Consider the following 23,431-nt stretch of genomic DNA (forward strand, 5'->3'; position numbering starts at 1 on the left):
CCGAAATGTACCACAGCACCTATGGGCACAAGGCCCGACTGACGTAGGTTTCATGAACATTACACCACACCAGGTCACCCTCAAGGAAGGAGTAGTGCTGCCACGGATTAGACAATACAAAATCCCACCTGAGGCTGAAGTAGGGTTACTGAGAATAATCGATGAACTCATTGCACAAGGGGTGGTGGTAGAGACGGATTCAAACATATGCAACTCACCTGTTCTTCCTATTCTTAAAAGAACTGATCCCAATACAACACCTGTCTATAGATTAGTTGTGGACCTGCAAGAATTAAACAAATGTGTGGTGCCACAGTACCCTGTGGTCCCGGACATTTCTTCATTATTGACTGCTATTGATGCGAAGGCTACGTTCTTTACAGTTATCGATCTGAAGAACGCATTTTTCAGTATCCCAATACATCCAGACAGCCAATATCTTTTTGGTTTCAGTTTAAAAGGCCGCAGCTTCAGATTCACAAGAGCACCACAGGGCTTCACGGAAAGTCCTAGCATCTACAGTCAGGCACTCAAACGACAACTAGACAGTATTCATATGCCTACCACTACAGCACTGATACAGTATGTAGATGACATTCTCATCACTGCAAGATCGGAAACTGACTGTGAAAAAGCATCACTCACGGTTTTACACTTCCTGGCTGACAAGGGGCACAAAGTGTCCCCTTCGAAGCTACAATTCTGTGAACAGCAAGTGGCGTACCTTGGGCACTTGCTATCCAAGGAGGGTAGGCGACTGACACCAGAACGTATTCAATTGATTTCTGGCCTTTCACAGCCCAAGACACAAAAGGAGGTACGTGCATTCATTGGCCTCACTTCATATTGTAGGCAGTGGATCCCCCAGTATGCTTACATAGCCAAGCCCCTAATACAGTTGACGACACAGGAGGCAGCTTCTACTAATGTCCTCCCTTGGACACAAGAACACACTGTGGCATTTGAAGAATTAAAAAGAGCTTTTTGTCAAGCACCCGTTTTAGCGATCCCTGATTACAACAAATCTTTTATGCTTTTTGTGACAGAGCGGGATGGAACAGCACTATCTGTCCTAACACAAGATCATGCAGGAAAACACAAGCCCTGTGCTTATTTTTCTAGTACATTGGACCCAGTAGCACAGGCTTTGCCTGCGTGCCTAAAATCTGTTGCAGCAACGGCCTTAGCCATAAGGCAAAGTGACTCGATAGTGCTGGGCCACCCCTTGACAGTACAAGTACCACACGCAGTGGAGGTTCTCTTGAACCGAACACAAACCCAACACCTGACTGTAGCGAGACTGACAGGTTATGAGCTGACGTTATTTCAACCACACATAGAGATCAGACGGTGCAACATACTGAATCCTGCTACTCTTTTGCCCTCCAGTACAGAAAACATTCCACCACATGACTGTGTTGAAGTGATACATACCGTGACTAAACCAAGACAAGACTTGACAGATGTTGCACTCCCAGACCCTGACCTAACACTCTATGTTGACGGCTCATGCATGAGGACGGGGGCGGGAGAATTAGAGGCAGCATATGCAGTGACCACTACTACTGAAATCATAGAGACTAAAAGAATAGACATACTGTCAGCACAAGCAGCAGAGCTCATCGCCCTGACAAAAGCATGCATAAGTGCTAAGCACTTGAGAGTAAACATTTACACCGATTCACAATACACATTCGGGGTAGTTCATGACTTCGGAGTACTGTGGAGAGAAAGAGGTTTCTTGACCTCTCACGGGGCCAAGATACAGCATGGCCCCCTTATACAAGCCCTTCTGGAAGCGATACATTTACCAACAGCCATAGCTATCCTGAAATGCAAAGCACATACTAAAGCCACAGATACCATTTCTCAAGGCAATGATCTGGCCGACCGAACTGCTAAACAGACAGCTCAGACCCCACTAGACATGACAAACTCACAGATACCATCAATGACCAAAGCCATGACAGTTAGGGATCCTTCCAGGGATGTACAAGACATACAGACACATGCTACTCTAGACGAATTAAAGAAATGGTCGGAACAAGGAGGGGTACTGACTGATCAGGGTTGGATGACTAAGGGCAAAACAACATGGTTTCTTCCTGATTCGATGGTACAAGTGATCATAAATACCGCACATAGTCCTGCACACTTAGGAGAGAAAGCAATGCTAGACAGCTTACAGAATATATGGTTCAACAAGCACCTGCGTGCAGCAGCGAAACAAAAGGTCAGAACATGTATGATCTGTTGCCAAGTCAATCCAGGTAAAGGCATTCCGATGGAACAAGGTGGATTCCATCCACCTGACCACCCTTTTGAAGTCCTCCAGATGGATTATATCCAAATGGACAGATGTAGAGGTTACAAATATGTCCTGGTAGTAGTATGTTCACTGACAAGGTGGACAGAAGCTTATCCACTTCCTGATTATACTGCTGTAACTACCGCCAGACAATTGGTGCGAGAGTTTTTCCCACGTTATGGATTACCGCGTGTCGTATATTCCGACAACGGTCAGCCTTTCTCCTCTGAACTCATGAAACAGGTGTCCCTTCTGTTAGGGTATACCTGGAAGTTCCATTGTGTACGACATCCTGAGGCAGCAGGCCTTGTAGAAAGACACAATCAGACCTTAAAGATAAAACTAGCAAAGATTTGCGCAGACAAAGGTGTAGATTGGATGGTAGCCCTGCCGGTTGCCCTCTTTTACATGCGAATGGTAGCCCATTCTAGAACAGGCTTATCTCCCTATGAAGTGGTCTTTGGTAGACCACCGAATATGTGGGGCACTCCAATGCCTAAAAAGATTACTGATGTTGATAGTAACATGCTGACAGATTACCTGGCTTCCTTGATGTCTGCACTACTCTCTTGTCGTTCGCAGGTTGCTGCCGCCTTCCCTGACAACACCCAGGTCAAGGAACACTCCATCGCTCCTGGGGATTATGTCCTAATAAGGAACTTTGATAGATCGAGCCCTCTTGAGCCGAGGTGGAAGGCGCCGAAGTTAGTGTTATTAACCACGAGGACAGCCGTTAAAGTCGAAGGACGGAAAGGATGGGTTCATCTTCATCATTGTAAACGCTACTTCGGGAATAACGATTCTTTTAAAAAAAGACACAAACTTTTCAGACTTTGAGCCCCCTTTACTAGAGGAGACTCCCCAGCAGGAGTGCATAGCTAAACTTAGATCTAAAAAGTCAGAACCCGTTTGATCAATTAAGTCCACTAGGTGGTGAAGCGGTTGAACATGTATTCTGGCTTGCATAAGATCTTGGACAATAATAATGATAAAAAAAGCAAGATGAAAAGCAAATACTGTAAAATATTACGTGGTAGATGTATAGTGACTTTGATTTTTCTATTTCTTCTGTGCATCACGATAATATATATCAGCTTAATACTACATGCTATTTTTCCTCCTATTGCCTCACTCTTACACTCCTCCACTAATGATACCATAAAGCACACATTTAGTGATCTGCCATCCCAAGAGCTATCATATCGACTTGCCTTACGCAACAATACTTTTATTCAGATGCTGCACCATTCACATCAGACTAGCAATGCTACAGACTGCTGGGTCTGTGGCCGACTTCCCCCGTATCAGAAGGTGAAGGGAGTGTTGCCTCTTTTCCCTTTTCCGTTCTCCCATAATGGTTCTTGCGGAGCATGGTTTGCCTTAATGACATCCATCAACGGTGATGCCAAAGAATGTCAAGACAAGGAGTGTAGGGGCGACTGGGTATGGGGTAACTTGAATAAAGTCATGAATGAAGCATGTTTCCCAGATGAAGAAGGTCTTCCCCAAAGGAAAGGTACAGATCTAGAAAATGAAGAGTATCTGCAAGGAAATGCGACCCTCGACTTTATAGTGTTGAATGTCAAGCCCATACACAATTTAGGTCCATCCTCAATTACAGTCCTGCCAGTAAAAGGGAACTTGTGTGTCAGAAAAGAAGGCTAAGTACATTTGGGGCACAGCGAGTGTAATGCTATAATAGTGTTTAAAGACAAAGGAAAGTCCTATTTCCGAGCATCACGACACACCTACTTTATTTGTGGCCAGACAGCCTATGTGCAACTGCCCTTAGACTGGGGTGGGATGTGCTACATATCATTTCTTTTACCACCCGTTTTCTTGGCCCCATCGAACTATCATCAAGATCTCCAACTAGCACTTATCAGACACAGACGAGGGCTCGATGCCTCCGGCATTGACCAGACTGAGACAGCTTGGGAGCAATATACAGATTTCAACAAAGGATTCTTTTTCTTCATAGGTCCCGTCCAGAATAGTAAACTTATCCGCAGGCTAACAAGGATTCTAGAAACAGTTGCAAATGAGACTGCATCAGCCCTGGGGAACTTGACCCAGGAACAGTCTGCTATGAGAATGGTCGTTCTTCAGAATCGTCTTGTTCTTGACGTCATCCTGGCGGATAGGGGCGGGGCTTGTAGGGTCATCGGCTCCAGCTGTTGCGTTTTCATCCCTAATAACGCACCGTCTGTATACAAAGCAATAACAAGGCTCCACAAGATTGCCCAAAGCATACATCAAGACCCAGGCACGTGGACTTGGTCCAGTTGGCTCTGGGGAAAAATATCGGCATGGGGATGGAAAGTGTTGACCGTCTGTGGATTAATACTACTAATGATATTCAGTTGTTGTCTATGTCTGCAGTGTGGCCCGGCCGTTTGCGGTCTGTGTGCTACTGCATGTGTTCCACATCCCCATTTACAGAGCATTGAAAATGGAAAAATAATGCTGCAAGAACAGATTGACTGTCTCATGAGAATAGATGTGACATGAAGGGTCCACTAGGGGACAAGGAGGGAATGAGGAAATAAAAATTGTGAGACCTATGTGTCCCCTATGTGCCCCCCAACGCTTTATGTACACATGCATGTAACCCATGCATTTCCCCTGTATGGCCTGTCTATCATGATGCTTATGCTATAACGTGGCCTGCCATCATCCAGTCTCCCATGAGAGAAACGACAAATCTGCACTGAGGCCTACACGTTTTGCATCATGTTTTCCCGCATTTTCATGAAAACCCATGTTTGTGGCTCAGCCAGAACCGAAAAGAGGTTTCAGGCCTCAGACGCTCTGAGAGCTGCAGCTGCGTATCCTTGGCCTTGCACACTTGGGCCTCAGCCAAAGGGGCCCTGTCTGAGGTGCTGAGACAGGATTGAGCACGGTTATCTGCTTACTCCTACTGAACCACATTCCTGCCTGGAGAAGGAGGAAGAAACACGACCCGTCTGCAAAGGAGAGAGCCTAGCCTTTCTGTCTCTTTTCGTGTGATTGCAAAGCTCACGTCAGTGAAAAGCCCATAGCCCCCATGTAAGGCCTAAGCAGTGAATGAAGAAATAGATGCCACATTGGCTCTTGGTGATGGGCAACCTATGTCACAAATCAGTCCCTGCCCCAGACTTTAGATATCAGATAATACAAGATGTGCTGGTCGTCCTGACACTGAAGGCCTCACTTCCAGACTCCCCGATTACACAGCAGCCCTTCCCCACGTCAGTTACACGTCATGCTCGAGTTTAGCACAAGTAAGGCAAAGTTCCAGTAAAGTTCCAGCTGATCACGCAACCCCCTCCAGGTATCCACCCACCTATGACATTCACCTATGATCATCAAGTGGACGCCCACATGGACGCCCACCTTCACGCCTACTTACACACCCACATGCTCTTATCTCATTCTCTCTTGCTCTGCCTGAAGCACTCCTGCTTACGTATAATATTGAATGTATATATACTGTACTCTGTGAATAAAAGATTGAGAATTATTGAGAAATCCCAGACCCGTCCTGATCCCTTGTGGTGATGGAACTATTCTCCCTATAACTCGAGTTATTTGAATAAAGCCCTTTTGAACCTGATACCACAGACTCAGCCTCTTGCTTTATGCATGATCATATTGATACATATAGAAATTCTGAGTGCGTAATACTTTATTTACGACATTAATAGAGACGCTGCAGAAATTTATAATGGATAACCCGCAGTCAACAACTGGCAGAGATTTGTCCGGTTTGGATACAACAATATCGCCATTGTTCATCCGTTATCTCTTGTCTCAACTCTTCCCACCACAGTGCACGGGCTGAGCTAGTGACCTCCACTTGTTGTGTGCGTATAGGCCCGACACCAGGTGTTTCCTGTCCGTGGATCCCAGCAATTGGTGTAATAGGGTGAGATTTGGAGGTTCCTGTGGAAAGTCCGGGATCACCAACCGTATCCCCTGTCTCAGGCGTACGTACAAGAACACATCTAGAGGTGTAGGCTGTATCCCCTGGAAGACATGATCCATGGAGCTAAATAATCCTTAATGGAAGAGATCTCCCCATGTGCTAATGTGTGTGTGCTTACATAGATTAAGAAATCCTTTTTCTTGCAGTAGCGATATACTGGGGTGATAAGATAGTGGGAGTCTAGAGGAGTATAGGAAGGGTGAAGCGACGAGCTCGTTTATCCAGTTCCATGCATCAACCGTGCCAGTCATCGTGGTGGGTGGTGTCGCCCGACAAGAGTAGGGCCATGTATCATGCCATTCAATGGTATAGGGTGCGGCATATATCTAGGGGGGGTATATCCAATAATAGGCATAGTGCACCTGCGCGCTCATAAAATAGACCTCAAAATCTGGGATGTCAAAGCCACCTTGATCGTATGGCTTCGTGAGTGTAGACCATTTGAGTCGTGGCTGTTTACCTCCCCAGAGCAATCTGAGTAATTCTGCCCGTAGAGTCTTAAACAAATATGACCCAGGGTGATAAGGTATATTTAGAAATAAGTAGAGGAACTGCGGCAGTATGATCATTTTTATGAGTGATGCTCGACCTGCAAACGAGAGAGGTAGAGATATCCAACGCGTGACATTACTAGACAGACGCGTAATAGCTGTGCCATAATTGAGCCGTATCGTATCCTCTCTGTCTCTAGCCACCTGTATACCAAGATATCGGATATCCGTGTTACAGCACTCCAAAGGAAAGTCAAGCTGAAACTGAGGGACTGCCGGCGTGAGAGGGAAGACCTGAGATTTGCCCCAATTAATATTGATGCCAGACAATCTGCCAAACACAATAAATTCCCGTAATAGGGGATTCATGTTCTGCTGGGGGTCCCTAATGTATAATGTCACGTTATCCACATACAGCGAAATCAGGAGCTGACGCAGACAGCAGCGGAAAGCCTTATCTTGGTGGCAATGACGGAGCCTGGAGGCCAGTCACTCAATCACTTTGGCGAATAGGAGTGGGGACAGCGGGCATCCCTGCCGGGTGCCCCTCGAGATGGAGAACGGAGGAGAGGAATGGCCATTTATCAATATCTTGGCAGTGGGTTGATGGTACAATAATCTGATCCAAGATATATAAAGGAGCGGGAAGCCCATACGCTGCAACACTCCGAAAAGATAGTCCCACTCCACAGAGTCGAACGCCTTGGTGGCGTCCAGGAATACTGCAGCAAGTGGGAACTCGGGTGCCACCGTCTGAATCAACGAGAATAGAGTGCATAGATTATGGGTAGTAGCTCTACCTGGAACAAAACCTGGTTGGTCATGAAGTATGAGTTTGTCCATCATAAGAGTCAGGTAATTGGCAAGCACTTTAGCCAATATCTTGGTGTCGCAATTTATCAATGACAGGGGCCGGTAGGAGTCGCATGATCTAGGGGGTTTTCCTGGCTTCAGAAAAGACGTGACCATCGCTTCCCTCATCAAGGGGGGGAGTATCCCTACTTCAAGGGATTCCTCATACACCTCTCTAAGCACCGGTGCCATGATATCAATATATTGTTTATAAAATTCGGCAGGGAGCCCGTCCGATCCCGGTGCCTTCCCATTCTTCAATTGCATTATTGCTTACTTGATTTCATCTAACTCAAAAGGGAGGCTCAGGAATGCCCTCTGCATGTCGCTGAGCCATCCTAGTGCCACATCTCCCATGAAACCATCCAGATCCACCATCCCCTGTCTATGCGACGTATATAGCTGTTTGTAGTGGGTGGTGAACGTCTCAAGTATATTAAGTGAATCACGCTTTATCTCCCCTCCAGGCCCTTCAATCTCTAATATATGTGTTGTGAAACGTGGACATCTGGTCACTTCGGCTAACGCTTTTCCCGGCTGCTCCCCCTCGCCGTACGTACGGGCTACCCAGTAACGCCCCTTAAATTTCACCTCCCTCAGTGCAGTGTCTGTATACTCTGATAGCGTTTCAGGGAAAGCTTGCTGCACCTGGCCTGCTTCCCCCGTTCCATCCGTCCCTCCAATTCCTTCAACTCCTGTTCCAGTTTCCTGATTGTCCTCTGTATGTCCCGAAGCACCCCAAAGCTCTTTGAGATGCAGTACCCACTTATGGTATGGGGACAGTGTCACCTTCATTGTATGTTAAGTACGTGAACCCCTCCACACCCGGTACAATTCTTATGACCAGGTTTGTGTGGTTATCACGAGTTTGTAAATATTTCGCAGTAAGAAGGTCAGACTGCAAAGAGTGCAATGCAGCCGAATGCTCTGGCAGCCAGCAAGATTTGGTAAAAGTAGGTTGCACCAAGGCATTTAGTGTCTTGATACGCTGGGCATATTCAGGAATGTAGGTCCGGCCGAAATTCAGAAAGCCCAGCAATGATTGTAGTTGTTTCAGTGTCGCAGGGATACGAAGGCGTGCGCACTTCTCAAGGAACTGCGGAGCCAAGCCGCGGCCCTCATTGTTGAGTTCGTACCCCAAGAATAAAACTGTGTACTCGGCAATGTGGGACTTCTTAAAGTTAAACTTGTAACCAAAGTCCGCAAACATAGTAATTATGTTGTCCACGCGAGCAAGGTGTGGAAGCAACTCGTCGTCTGTTAAGTAGATGTCATCGACGTACGAGTATGCCTCCGGGTCTACCATCTCTCAGAGAGAGACCACACGGGCAGCAAATACCCCAGGACTATTTTTATAGCCCATTGGGAGCCTTTTGAACACTTTTTGTTTACCACCCGAAGTAAAAGCGGTCCACTCATAACTATGAGGGGATATGTTATGGCAATAAAAACCATTGGACAAGTCGAGTGTGGTTTTGGGTTAAGGTGTGTCTCTTGTAGCAAAGCCACTTGTATCTACTGTCTGTACAGGTAGGCCAAAATTTGCCCGGGTTTCCTCGGATCGCCAAGGCCCCTGACATTCCAAGATAGCACCCTCAGTATGGATTTATCGTCCAGCACCATCACAACAACCTATTGAGCCATAACAGATGTATTGCGAGATTGTATGGCACCATATGCATGCAATGTGAGAGTAATTAACCTGAAAAACAAATCACATGTTATTCCTGCTGCAACATTCATCTGCCCATCTCCCCACCTCCCCCTCCCACTGAAGCATCCCAATTATGCCAGTTGTCCGCAACCCTCCCCTCTCCCTAGACCCCCAAAACTTAACTGCAACAAACATTGACCCTTCTCCATCCCAGAGCAGCTTTAAAGAAAAATCAAAGAGAAACAGATACAATGAAAGAAAAACAGTGGGGTACACCCGTTTGGGGAAACGCAGCTGGGTGGCCCACGGGTACCTCTCGCCAGTCCAGGTATCTTGCATCGTTGTCCCTGAATAGGCTGCGAGGGCGATCGGCTGCCTGCCAAGTGTGTGTTCCATTCACTATCAGCATCATCTTCCGGGTCGCACTTCTCAAGGGCACGGTGGGTTATTCCGTGGACGTTTGGTGCACTGCAGCCAGTACTGCATTCATGGTGCATAAGAAAAAACTACAATCAGATAGTTGCGTTCCATAACGTCTGTCACTCAACGTCTGATGTTGTTGCTCGAAGCGAATCTTCCATTGTAGGCGACATCTTCTTTTGTTTCTTAAGTTGCTTGAGGAATTCCTCGGCCTGTTGAGGCTTCGTGCAGAACGTTTGAGTCCCCTGATGCGTGATTCGGAGGCGGGCGGGATAAAGAAGAGCATAGTCAATTTGGGCTTGTCTCAACTTTTGTTTGACTGCAAGAAATTTGCGACGTTCCTCTTGGACCTGTATTGTGAAATCCGGGTACATTGTGAAGGGCACCCCATCGTAATGCAACTGTTTTTTCTCCCTGGCCACCCGCAGAGCCACATCCCTATCTCTATAATTCAGTAGGCGCGCGATAATAGGCCTGGGAGCGCTACCAGGGGGAGGTCGCCGTCCAAGGGAGCGGTGAGCCCTTTCCACGATGAAGTGAGGAGACAAGAATTCAGTTCCTACTTAACCGCTACTAGCAACTTTTCAATGTACTCCTCCCTTTTGCCTGTATTGGGGTCTCTGGAATACCTAATATGCGAATATTGTTCCTTCTACTTCTCGCCTCCATGTCCTCATTTTTGGCCGCTATGACCTTTAGGAGCTTTTCTATTTGTGCCGTTGCACCCTGCACCTGGGTTGTGACGTCCTCAACCCCCGAGATTCGGTGTTCGGCATCTGTTATGCGCGTCTCATGACCCTCAATTTTCCACACTATTGCATCCATTCGTGATGCCATCATGTCCATCTTGTCCGCGATGGTCGCAAAGCCCTGCCGCACCTCTGAGAGGATCGATGTCACATCATCTCCTGGTGCTACTTGTGATCCCGGCTGCGACCCTTCAGCCTCAGCGTCAGCCTCCGCCTGCTGCTGCCGAGTGGATTTTTTGGTGTCGAAAGTGAGCCGCGGCTGTCGTGCATCCACCTTCCCCATCGTAGTGCCCGCGTCCGCAGTAGCGGATATTTTGCGACCTGGTGTGATGGCAGTAGTAGTTTGCCGGACCGGCTGAAGATCCTGGCCTGATCCCCTTTTTAGTGCAATAAGTAGAACTGCACCATGTGCCCCTCCAGCTGTATGAGGCGTGGTCACAGTAGAACTTGCAACAAAATATGCTGCTCTATTTGCTAGTTCAGTAGGCGCCACTGTTGTGCTAGTGCAGGCGGCGTAGGCGAAGCACCTTCTCTGGCCTCACGTTATTGTCAATGCGTCCACCTTTCGCCCCCTCTCCACCTTCTGCCCTGCGATTCAGTCAGCGCTGCAGCAATTCAGTTTATGGCTTCACTGATGCGAGTTATCCAGGTGCCTTGCTCAGGTATTAGCCCCCAAGTGTATTATTGTGCCGTTCATGTTTCCACCTTAGCGACGACACACCTACAGGGAGCCGCTTATGAGGAGCCTGTCAATTAACGCCGCTCTGCCGCCTGCCTGCATTGCGGAGTTGCCGCAGCTCCTGGCGCCAGTGCTGGAGCAGAGTTTTCTGTTGAAAATTTATCGAGTTTTAAGCTCCAGTTTTGTCTATATGTTATGATTAAAATTACTAATTTTAAAACATTAATTAATAGTTTGTTTTGTTAAAAGTCCAAATTAATCAACATTACTAATGAGAGAAACTACACGTGGGATGCATATATGTTGCTTAATAATAATGTGCGGATTTACTAAATGAGTGTCGCAAAGGTGCTATTTGTTTTGTGTTTATGCTTTAAAAAATAACGTGTGCTAATGCTTCCTTGTGTTGCAGACGGTGTGGTTGTGCACTTTCAGTGTTAATTCAGAAACATGGACAACTGAGAGGGCCGATTGCGTACTGCTCATCGACACTTGACCCCGTAGCTGTGGGTTTGCCAGGTTGTCTGAAAGCGGTAGCTGCTACATGCAGAAGTTTGGAACAGAGTGAGGGTATAATAATGGGATATCCTGTACGGGTATTCGTACCTCATGATGTGGCAATTCTTTTACAAGAAATAGGACTCAGTATATGTCACATAGTCGGTTGACTAAATATGAGAAAATCATTCTGGGAGCATCAAATGTGACTCTTGAGAGATGTGTGAATGTGAATCCAGCAACGTTGTTACCAGATGCTGAAAATGTGAATGTGGGAGATGATGTTGATCATGATTGTTTGGATGTGCTTGATTACTGCACAAAACCCAGACCGGACATAAGAGATTTGCCGTTACCTGAGAGTGATCATGTGCTGTTTGTGGATGGATCATGTTTGAGAACTGATGATGGTGTGCTGAGTGCAGCATATGCAGTGTGCAAGGTTTCAGAAGTTATGGAAGCTTCGCCTTTGAAAGGAGTGAGATCTGCTCAAGTGGCTGAATTGGTGGCATTGACAAAAGCTTGCAAAATTGGGAAGAATCTGAGAGTGACTGTGATGACTGATAGCCAGTACGGATTTGGAGTCGTTCATGACTTTGGCCAGCTTTGGCTACAGAGAGGTTTCTGGACGTCGAGTGGGACTCCAATAAAGAATGCTGAAGTGATTGGAAAATTGCTTGAGGCGATACAGCTGCCTAAAGAATTAGCAGTTGTGAAGTGTGCTGCTCATGGACAAGGAGATGATTTTGTTACTCTTGGTAATCGTTTTGCCAATGACATAGCACAGTATTGTGCAAAGAACAATCATTCGATTAATAGGGCACGAGAAAGGGAAATGTCTTTTTGTTCTGTGATGTTTACTAATGTCCTAGAAACGTGGGATGAAGTGAAACAGTTGCAGGATGAGGCAGGAGATGAGGAAATGAGAGATTGGATCAAGGCAGGTTGTGCCCCAAGAGAGACAGATCATGTTTGGATCTATAGAGACGGTATACCAGTCATGCCCAACTCCATGCTGTCGACAATGGCAAGAATGTATCATGGCCAGGGACATCTGGGAAGGGATGCAATGATTAGGTCTTTTAAACAAACCTGGTATAATGCAAAGTTCAGGTTAATTGCAGAGAGCATCTGTCAGAGATGTTTGATTTGTCAGCAGTACTGGAAAGATAACAGTGGTGAGTCTAGGAACAATAGGCAGAGAAGGAGGTCCTTTTACCAGAATGCAAATAGATTTCATTGAAATGCCCCAAGTGAACAGATTGAGGTATGTTCTAGTGGTAGTCTGTTTGTTCTCAAGATGGGTGGAGGCCTATCCGACTAGGAGGAATGATGGAATAACAGTTGCAAAGTTACTGTTAAGAGAGTTGATTCCTAGGTACGGGTTCCCAGTGACAATTGAGTCTGATAGAGGTGGACACTTCTATAATGAGCTCATGGGTTTAATTTGTGAAGCATTGAGCATACAGCAGAAGCTACATTGTGCATACAGACCAGAGGCTTCTGGAGTCGTTGAACAGATGAACGGCACAATAAAAAACCGAATTGGTAAGATGTGTTTAGCCACTGGAATGAAATGGCCTGATGTCTTGCCTCTAGTGCTTATGACTATTAGGTCTACTCCAGATAGAACCACAGGTTTGAGTCCGCACGAAATTTTAATGGGACGTGCAATGAGACATGCATTTGTGCCTGTCAACAAGTTGATGACAATAACTGATGACATGATTTTGGATTACTGTAAAGGCCTGGCTGACGCAGTTCATTCTGTGTTTCACCAGGTTGGAGAAGACGCTACCACACTTGAGAAGAAGCAAGCTCATGATCTGAGTCCAGGAGACTGGGTGAGGATTAAAGTACACAGAAGAAGAAATTGCTTGGTTCCAAGGTGGGGAAGGCCAAGACAAGTTATTCTGACTACGACGACTGCAGTAAAGTGTGCTGGTGTGAAAAACTGGGTTCATGCGAGTCATACTCTGAGAGTTCCAAATCCAAAGGATGGGACTGGTAAGGAGTATTTTGAAGAATCAGATTCCAGTGATGATCCAGACACTGAACCAGTGAGAAGAAAAAAGAATCCTGAAAGAGGTGAAGGAGAAAGAGAGTCAGGTGATTCTTTCTTTCCAAGAGAGGTTTCAAGAGAAACATTGAGAGTCTCAGAGGAGAGATCGGATTCTGTAAGAGTGCCTGAAGTTCCAACGAGCAGTGGAGAAGAAAGAAGGGAAAAGAGCAATTCCACAGAGACTACTCCTGAATCAGATGAGGAGGTTGAAAATCCACTTGAGATTACGCCTGAAGAAGCAGGGACAGAAGAAGATAGAGAGGGACAGATTGCGGAAGACCCCCGAGGAGGTGTAGGGAACACTTCTGATAAGCTAGGTGAAGGGACAAGTAGACAGCAAGAAGATTGCGTGTCGGAGACCCGAGGAGGGACAGAAATAGGGAAGTCTCAATCAGTGGTGGAAAAGACTGTGGAGCGAAAGAAAATTGCTGAAGAACAAGAGGCAAATGAGACAGAATCAGATGAGAGTGAAAATGAAAAATCAGAGGGTCGAGTTCTGAGAAAGAGAACTTGGATCGGAGAAAGAAATAATAAAGAAGTGAGATCGAAAAGAAGTGTAAGAGGAGATCTTTGGCCTAACAGGATAAAGAGGCTGAGGTATCGACTGACACGAGTGAATTCATCAAAAGCTGAACAAGTGAACGAGGTGTCGAGTCAAAATCAAGCGAAGGAAGAGGAGCAAAGGAAATCAAAAGAACCAGAGGAGATCAAAAGAATTAGAAAACCCAACCAAAAGTACAGGTCACCGAAATGGACTTATGTGGCATTGCCTGAAGGAGAAGAAGAAGAGGCAGAGAGTCAAGTCAATCCGGAGGGGATCTTGAGAAAAGTGGTTGAGGGAGAGGGAAAATCTGTTGGAATCCTAAAAGTTATCCTGACTGACATTGGAGAAGAGTCGGATGCACAGGATGTTGTTGAAGATTTGATACAATTTGATATTGCTGAAGAAGAAGTGAAAAGTGATGAAAATCCAAACTGAGTGAACAAAAGGAGTCACTTGGAGAAAAGTGAAAAGTAGAAAAATCTGAAATTAACTGTGTGAGATAATCTAGAGTTCCAAAACTCAGTAGTGGAGTAGAAGAGGCTAAGTCAAAAGACACTGCCAAAGTAGTAAAATGGCTAACACAGAGAATAATCAAAGTAGATGTGCCTTTTTGAAAAGATGGTGTAGAATGTGCTGCTGCTGTACTGGATTATTAATGCTATTATGGGGTGTATTAGCTTTACTAGTTACTTTTAGAGTTACAATAGACACTTTTGGAATACACACTGAGAATATGACTAATATGGGGAAGAGTTCGCAGACAGTAGTTCCAACTAGAAGTAGTAACATTTACGTACATAAAGATAGGTCAATTAATGATTTTTCTAGCAATGTTTTTTCAAAGTTGTTGTACGAATACGTAAAGACAATGGAAGTTAGGGACTGCTACGTCTGTATGCAGTTACCTGCATCCGTTTCAGAGGGTGTTACTTATCACCATTTACCAGCTACGTATGGGATTTCATGTAGTGTGTTAAGTAGTGTTTTTTATTTGTTAGGGAAAATAGATTATGAGATGTCTAACAAGGATAACATTTTTGGGCAATTGCCTATGAATAAAAAGCTGAATCCAGCTAAAGAAGCTAACATTTTTGGTGAGATTTTTATTGAGAAGGAAGAATTAAGATTAGATTACATTTTCAGAAACAATTTAACTTGCAGTTTGAAAGAAGAGGAGAAGGCTTTCCTAAACATGGTAGAGGAAAGAAGGGTGAGCATGCATGAGAAGGCAGGGAAATATAAAATGAGTGAGACAATTTGGGACATTGAGATGGGAAAGGAATTGAGGAATGGGGCTAGTCCAACTTTTGCTTTAGATGCACCACAGAAGGGTAAACTATGCATTACCAGAAGGAAATCCCAATATGATACTTATTTTGTTGGGACTAGTGAGTGTCATGATACATACTTCATTGCAACAGGATGGGGTTTTAAAGGTGGAGAAGATCCAGTTTTCCCGGGAGTGTATTACGTTTGTGGGAACAAGGCTTATTACAAGTTGCCTGACCATTGGTATGGCACGTGTTATGTGGGCCTGGTTTTTCCCAAGATTTTTCATATAGATAGGATAGAAGATGTAGAACATATTAATTTTCTAACACGTTTTAAGAGAGAAACTTGGTCAGAAATTGTGGGTGATATTTTTGGAGCTTTAATTCCAGCAGTGGGAATTTCTTTAAATGCATATGGGATTCGGAAACTGTCAACAGTGGTGGATCGCTTATCGACAAGTACCGCTGGAGGGTTTCTTTTGGTAAATACGGAGTTGATTGCCGTACGTGCCATGTCTATGCAAAATCGACTTGCCCTTGATATTCTATTGGCCAAGGAGGGTGGAGTTTGTGGAATGCTAAAAGTTCAACATTGTTGCACTTACATTCCTGACGAAAGCAAAGACCTAAAGGTCTATATCAAAAATATTACTGATTTGCATGCAGAATTAGTACCACTGGAAGCTGAAAGTATCTGGACTAAAGTAGCTAATAAGATAGTTGCTGTTAAGAGTTTTATTGCTAAGATAGGTAGTACCTTTATTGGTAAAATATTATTTCCTTTGACATGTGTAATTGTTGCTTTATTGTTGCTAAGATTGGGGTGTTTGTGTTGTAAAAACAGGGGAGGGAAAAAGAGGAAAATTGGGCAAAATACTGCAAAGAAACAAAAGAGGTCAAAAAGAGACCCACAAGAAATAGAATTAGAAGAATTGAGGGAGAGTGTTTACTTGGAGTCAAAGAGGGATGATGTGAGAGAGTCTGGTGTTTAATGTTGTGTTATAAAAGACATTTTCAATTTCTCCTCAAAATTGGGACTAGATTTTTTTTTTTTTGGGTTGGTTTTTGTGGTGATAAGATATCACCAAAGGGGGGATTGCTGGAGCAGAGTTTTCTGTTGAAAATTTATCGAGTTTTAAGCTCCAGTTTTGTCAATATGTTATGATTAAAATTACTAATTTTAAAACATTAATTAATAGTTTGTTTTGTTAAAAGTCCAAAGTAATCAACATTACTAATGAGAGAAACTACACGTGGGATGCATATATGTTGCTTAATAATAATGAGCGGATTTACTAAATGAGTGTCGCAAAGGTGCTATTTGTTTTGTGTTTATGCTTTAAAAAATAACGTGTGCTAATGCTTCCTTGTGTTGCAGACGGCTAGGTAATTACATACACATAAGGGTATTAGTAGGGAATAACACTGTATAATCATTATGATGTGGTAACGTTGTTTTGTGTTTCTTTTAATTAAGATGGTCCGTTTTGGCCTAAAACAAGATGGCTGCTATTTACAGCCTGCACTCGAGTGATTGAATTTTTGACGAGAGGCCTTGCTGAACATGGTTGAAAGTCACCTGACCACAGCCTCTGCCTGAATAAAAAGTTTCCAGCAGCTCTGGGCATGATTCCAATTGTCCTTGGAGAAGGATAAAGCCACAATGAACAATGATTAGTTTGCGGTGGCTCTGCTATGGTACCAAGGTAGAGCATTTATGAAAGTAACATTTGCAAACTCGAGTTTCCTTCTTCCGTGTTTTTTATTTTTGTGATTTTTCCTGAGCGGAGGTTTTCTAAATGTTGCAACATCCTTTCCTGCTCGCTCTGCTCAATGGACAACGGACGTTAAAAAGATTATTTGTAACTTTAGTATGCTAATTTTCAGTATAAATATTTCTAGACTAGAGAGGGTCTTAGCTTAGCATTTTCCGATTTTGGCCATTTTCTTCCTGAACCTATGTTCGTGAGGACCGATGCTGTTCGTGAGGACGGAGATCTGAGAGACTTTACTGAGAGACCTGTCCTGACCCTTTTAGCTAGAATAGGTAACTATGAGAATAATGATTTTGCTAATGATTGATTTTTATTTGAATTAATTTAGATAAACAAGCATTTGTTTGAATTCCAGTGTCGGGTGGTCATTTCTTTGTCATTTATTGAGTTACAGATGTATTTCCTATGTTTAAAATCATGACTCAGGACAATGTCATTATGGTCGCATTGACCTCATTTTAGATGCAGATTGGTTTGGGTTTTCTCTCTTATACACAGTGTGGATAGAGTAATAGTGTGAATTTTAGTGTGATGGGCCATAGCGTATGATGAGTGCATGTGCGTGTGACTGTAGGTTTACTCTGTCCGTGGAAGTAGGGAGAATTTATATGCGCCGATCTGCAGCACCAGTACCTGCCAATTCTGTCTGAGCGCGGTGTTTGCCAGCAGTTACCCGGCTCGACAGCACTTTTTCCTCCGGCTAGTGGTTATATCAGGACATCTCTCACCAGGGGGCATTCAGCGCTCCTCATCAAATCACCTTGGATATTTCCGAGACTTGCACCGAGTGCTCCGTACTTGCTGAGCTGCACGATCCCGTAGTACACGGGCAGATCACTACTCTGGAACCAGGATAATTGACGGATTTAAGCGCCGAACTGTGGGAGCCTTACACGCCATTCTGCTCGTGAGCCACCTAGTGCCCCCTGGATTTTCATCCTTATTTGATTAATTGATTACTGAATGAATAAACTTGTAACTTTGACTAATTTGTTAACAAACATTTAAGGTTGGAAGCCATCCTCTTTGTCATTCTTGTGTAACAAATTGGTTTCACTGTAATTTGAAACTGTTGTTCTGCACTGAATACACTTTCAGGTAGTAATCAATGATCCATACGACCAGTGGCGCATATCTGTTTGATGACTAAACCAGAGCTAAAAGGCACAGAAAATTACACAGAGTCACTCACAAGACACATCATAACTTTATGTTCTCCTATCTGTCCAGGAAGCTTAAAGTCTTGCTAGAGCGCTTTGCTATGTGCAAAGTATGGTGCAAATTCAGTTTCATGAGGAGCTCTCTGATTAATCTTTAGTTCTGACTGAGACTAACATCAAAATCCAATACATTTAAATAAAGTGAAGCACTTTAGGCTCAACAAGGAAGACAGGGATTGGTTGAGTTTCAAACCATAAAGGTTAATTAAAGGATTAGCAAAGTGACAAACTCAAATCATCAAATTAGTCATGCTCAATAATCAATACATGAACGCATTAGTCAATATATTCAAAGAAATCCAAAAGTAATAGACAAAGACAAACTTTTCAAAGTTGTCTCACAAAAGAAAAGTTAAGCAAGATCAGTTTTCTCATAAATGGGATACCCTACTCTGTTAAGTCAGGGAGAGGTTCGGCTGAGAAATCTGGAAAAAGGGTATCAATCTAAGAGTCAGACAAAGAAGATGCTGCTGAATATTCTACATTGTATTGGCTTAAATCATACAATTTCAACATTTAATACATCTACACATTAGTTATTCAAACTACTACACAATGAGACTGCCCCTAAAACTTGCAGTTATTTGCAACATAATGTGTTACATTGGAACAAGCTGTGCTCTGCAGGTGCATCACAACGGCTGGCAAGTACAGTATACTAAGATTGCATAACAGAAAGCATTTCATATGAGAACAGAACACCAGGGGCACACTGAGATAATACCAGTGGAGTCGACTTCTCTTGGAATTAACAGACACGTTAAGAAAGCAAGATGGGAACCAGAAATTAGACATTTTAAAAATGGGGCCTACATTAGCTACGGTCAATCTAAATGAAATGAAATACATTTATAAAATGCATGTGAATACCTGAAGGCTCAAGGCCTCAGTGCTAGACCAGATGAAAGGACAGACTATCAAACTAGAGTCCTCAGTAAGGCTTATATAGTGAAGAGGTAAGTTTTAAGGGCTTTCCTAAAAGCCATGTGGCTTTTCAGGCTCGTAAGGTGACGAGGAAGGGTGTTTCATAACTTAGTGGTTACCGAGAAGGATCTGTCGCTCCATTTCGCTTTCCATAATTTGAGGACCACCACCAGGTTATGTAGACGAGTAAAGAGATCTGGTTGGCAAATACTAGGGAAACATTGCTCTGATTGCGTTAGGCCCTGAGTTCTATAAGGCCTTGTGTGCAATACACATGGGCTTGAACATGATGTGTTAGTTCACTGGGATCCAATGAAGCTTGATTAATTCCTCTGAGTTTGACTGACATTTGGGGATACCCATTATCAGTCTCTCTGCTGCATTTCAACAAGTTTGGAGCTTGGTCAAAGGTTTAAGTAAAGCACATTACAATAGTCAGGTCGTGAGGAAATCAGGGCCAGAAAAAACTACTTTGCGCGCTGACACCAGGCTGTAAGGAAAAGCTTTGCAGAGAATCATGATCATATTAAGTATGTTGTTATGTCTCAGTTAATTTTCAGATCAAAAGCAAGATGTAGGTCTACAAGAACACCCACTTTTTTTGCCAAATTGGCAAGTGCTGCAAGGTTTCCAACATATATTCCCTCCAGTTATTATTCCCAATAGATGGTTGACCTAAAAAAATGATGGCTTCCATTTTGTCAGCATTTAATTTTAGACAATTTGTCCTCATGCATTTGGCAACATCCTTCATGCAGTTGTTGAAGCTGGGGATATAAAATGTCCTTCATCTGTGATAGACGTAATTATCTGTGTGTCATCTGTGTATGAGAATGCCTGTAAACCAAAAGACCGAATTAATTTAGCCAGCAGGGATACAGATTAAACAATGCTGGGCTTCGGAATGATGCCTGAGGTATCCCACATGGCAGAGTAAAAGAGCTCGATTTAAATTGATTATAGGTTACAATTTGAGATCTCTTTGTTAGGGAAGATTCAGAAGCTGTAAGGCTGAGTCCTTTATACCTACATGTAGTAGTCGGTCAGTCAGTAGGGTTGGGGAGATGGTATCAAAAGCTGCGGACAGATCCAATAGGATCAGTGCCGCAGCCTGACCCATATTGACTAACAGGAGGAGTCCAATAGTTCCTGCTCCTCGATAAAGGACATAGCTAGACATGCAGATGTTATTCAAAAAATTTTGTGGGTGGAGGGAGCAGAGATATAGAGGGATCGTTTTTTAAACCGTTGGTATCTAAAATTAGTTTTTTCCAACAAGGGCCTAACTGCTGCTTCTCTCCACCAGCATGGGTAGCGATCTGTGGTGATGGTCCTGTTCATGATTGAGGTGAAAGGTGGGGCAATTGTGCTGGCAAATAACTGGATGGCATTAGGTGAGCACGGTTCGAACGGGGGCCATGACTTGACGTTAAGAAGGTGGAGCTCTGTTTGATCTTCTGATATTTGCATGAAGGAAGAGAGGACCATTTCATTCTCTGTAGTTCCATCTCTACTTTCTCTACAGTTTAACTTTGCCTGTGAATCAGAGTTTGCAGACTTTTGTGTATCATGAATAGGTGAATCGAATTCAGAATAGATGGTAAGGATCTTCGCTTGAAAACAGTTTGCCAATTTAACCCAGGACTCCTGGGATCCATCCATTTTGATAGGATCTTTAGGTGAGTACAAAAGGTTTACCGCTTTGAATAGTTCTCTAATGGAGAAGGCAGTAATCATTTTGTTGGTGGAAAAGTTTGATTACTCCTTTATAATTGTTAATTTGTAGTCCCTAATGAAGGCTCTATGTTCAATTATTTCCTGGGCACCATAATATTTCCACCAGTCTCATTCTTGCCACCAACATGCTTGTCTAAGATGCCTGAGCCAGTCAGAGAACCATGGGGCTGTTGGCAGCTCCCTATGCCTCTGAGTGGTCTTAAAAGGGGAAACCAAGACCAAGGCAGAACTAAGCCAGGATGAGAACTCTACTGCGACCAGATCAACATCCTCAGGTTCAATTCTGCTGCTAGTTCTAAGGGCAGTAGAGAAGGTGTCTTCTAATAGACCCTTCCAATCTTGTTGACCACTCTGTTGTTGGCTCTGCTCGAGTCCTCATACATAGACTTCCAAGATAGTGTAAAACCAACAGCATAGTGGTCCGACCAGCTAAAAGGGAGCACTTCACCAAGTTGCAGCCAGGAACCATTGGCAAAGATTTCAGCCAGTATATACCCTGCGCTATGTGTGGGAGCATCTACCAGTTGGGAAAGACCGAAACAAGACACGGTGTCAAGAAGTGACACAGATTCTTTGCATGTGGCATCCTTTAAATGAAAGTTATAATCGTTAATATTGTGAAATTAGCTTTCTCTAAGTATGGTTCAGTCAATTGGCCAATGGATTTTGTGGGCTAGATTTTTTAATGTGAAGTGTAAAACCTCACAGGGAATCAAATCCCGTAGAGATTTCATAAAGAGGTGGTACCTTACTTTATGGATAATTACAAGACCTCCTCTTTGTCTATTTCTTCTTCATTGTCTGAGTGTCATATACCTCGGGGGAATGGCATCCACCAACTCAGGGCCAGAAGAGTCACAAGGCCATGTTTCCATAACTAGGACACAATGAGGGTTGTAGGACACAAATTCTATATTGTTTTTGATAAATGACCTAGCGTTAATCAGGAACTCTCTAAACTTCTCTTCTTTGACGCTACTCCCTTCTTTAGTGGCCCACTCTCTAGATTACTGTGGGGTTGGTTGGGCGCACCAGGTGAGGGATGAGCAATCCAGGTTGGGAACCCGCATGATTTGCAGGTCAGTACCTCTCTCCGACAGAGTCCGTTAATGTAAAACAGAGAGCAGCTTAGTAGTGTTTTACCACAATTTCTTGCGCGCCGCAAGTAAGTTAACGTGGGGTCTCTTCTGGTGCAAACCAACCAGGTTTTCTGGTGCATGGTGTAATCATGGACAGGCGCAGAGGGACTTGCCTTGCCCAAAATGGCGGCTAACACATCAACCAGGAAGTGGGACAGAGGACAATTGCTCTCTCCACACAATCAGACAAGCCGTGGACGACCGGCGAGCAAAAGTGAGGCAAAATAAGAGGCAGTGCCCCCGCAGTGCATGGGAGAGCACAAGTGAGCAAGTTTTAAGTATTTTGGGTTTTAAGGATTAAAAGCAGTATAATGGTGGTCAGAGAAACACTGGGCTGTTGGCAGCTTCCTATGTCTCTGAGTCACTCTAAAAGGGGCAACCAAGTCCAAGACAGAACTGAGCCAGGGAGTGTGACATTTACACAGGACAGCACATCATGTCTCCTTCAAAAAAGAACTGAAAATCCTCTTATTTCAGAAAAACTTTAAATGAAGCAAACCAGGTCTTAGAGATTTGACTTTTCTGTTTTTACTATGGCTATTTTCTCTGCCTTCTTTGAACAATAACTGTTGCAAAATAAACAATCCTTTATATGTTATCTACCCATTCTCTAAAGAAGCATTCTAAGGCCCTTGAGTCAAGTTTGTTCAATACTGAACCTCAAATAAAATAAATTGATTCATGTAAGCAAAAGGTCCTGACTGCAATACAATAACCATGTATACCAGATATTAGAACTATTTAAGAGGACCTTTGTACTGTTTTCTTAATTCTCATTTAAAAAAAATGTCTTTGATGCCCACTGATTCTGATGTAACTCCATTGGCTCCCACTGCAAACCAACATCATCTTCATAACTAGCGGCATCATTTACAAAGCCATCATGCCTAGCACCTCGCTTATCTTGCAGACAAGCTCACCATCTCTGATGCTTCTAGGCATACCCATAGTCAAGGCAGCACCAGATTGCATATTAAGAAGGGGGAAAAAGAAAAAAGGCAGTAAGCCTTTTTCATCAATGCACCCAGGAGCTGGAACAAAATCCCCTATCGATCAAGTCCTGCTTCAACACTACTCCAATTTAGGAAAGAGTTGAAGACTCACGTCGCAGTTAACCCCTTGGGTGTTAAGGATGTGCTGA

Source organism: Triturus cristatus, chromosome 2_2, assembly GCF_964204655.1.
Source record: "Triturus cristatus chromosome 2_2, aTriCri1.1, whole genome shotgun sequence".
NCBI classification, from domain to species: Eukaryota; Metazoa; Chordata; class Amphibia; order Caudata; family Salamandridae; genus Triturus; species Triturus cristatus.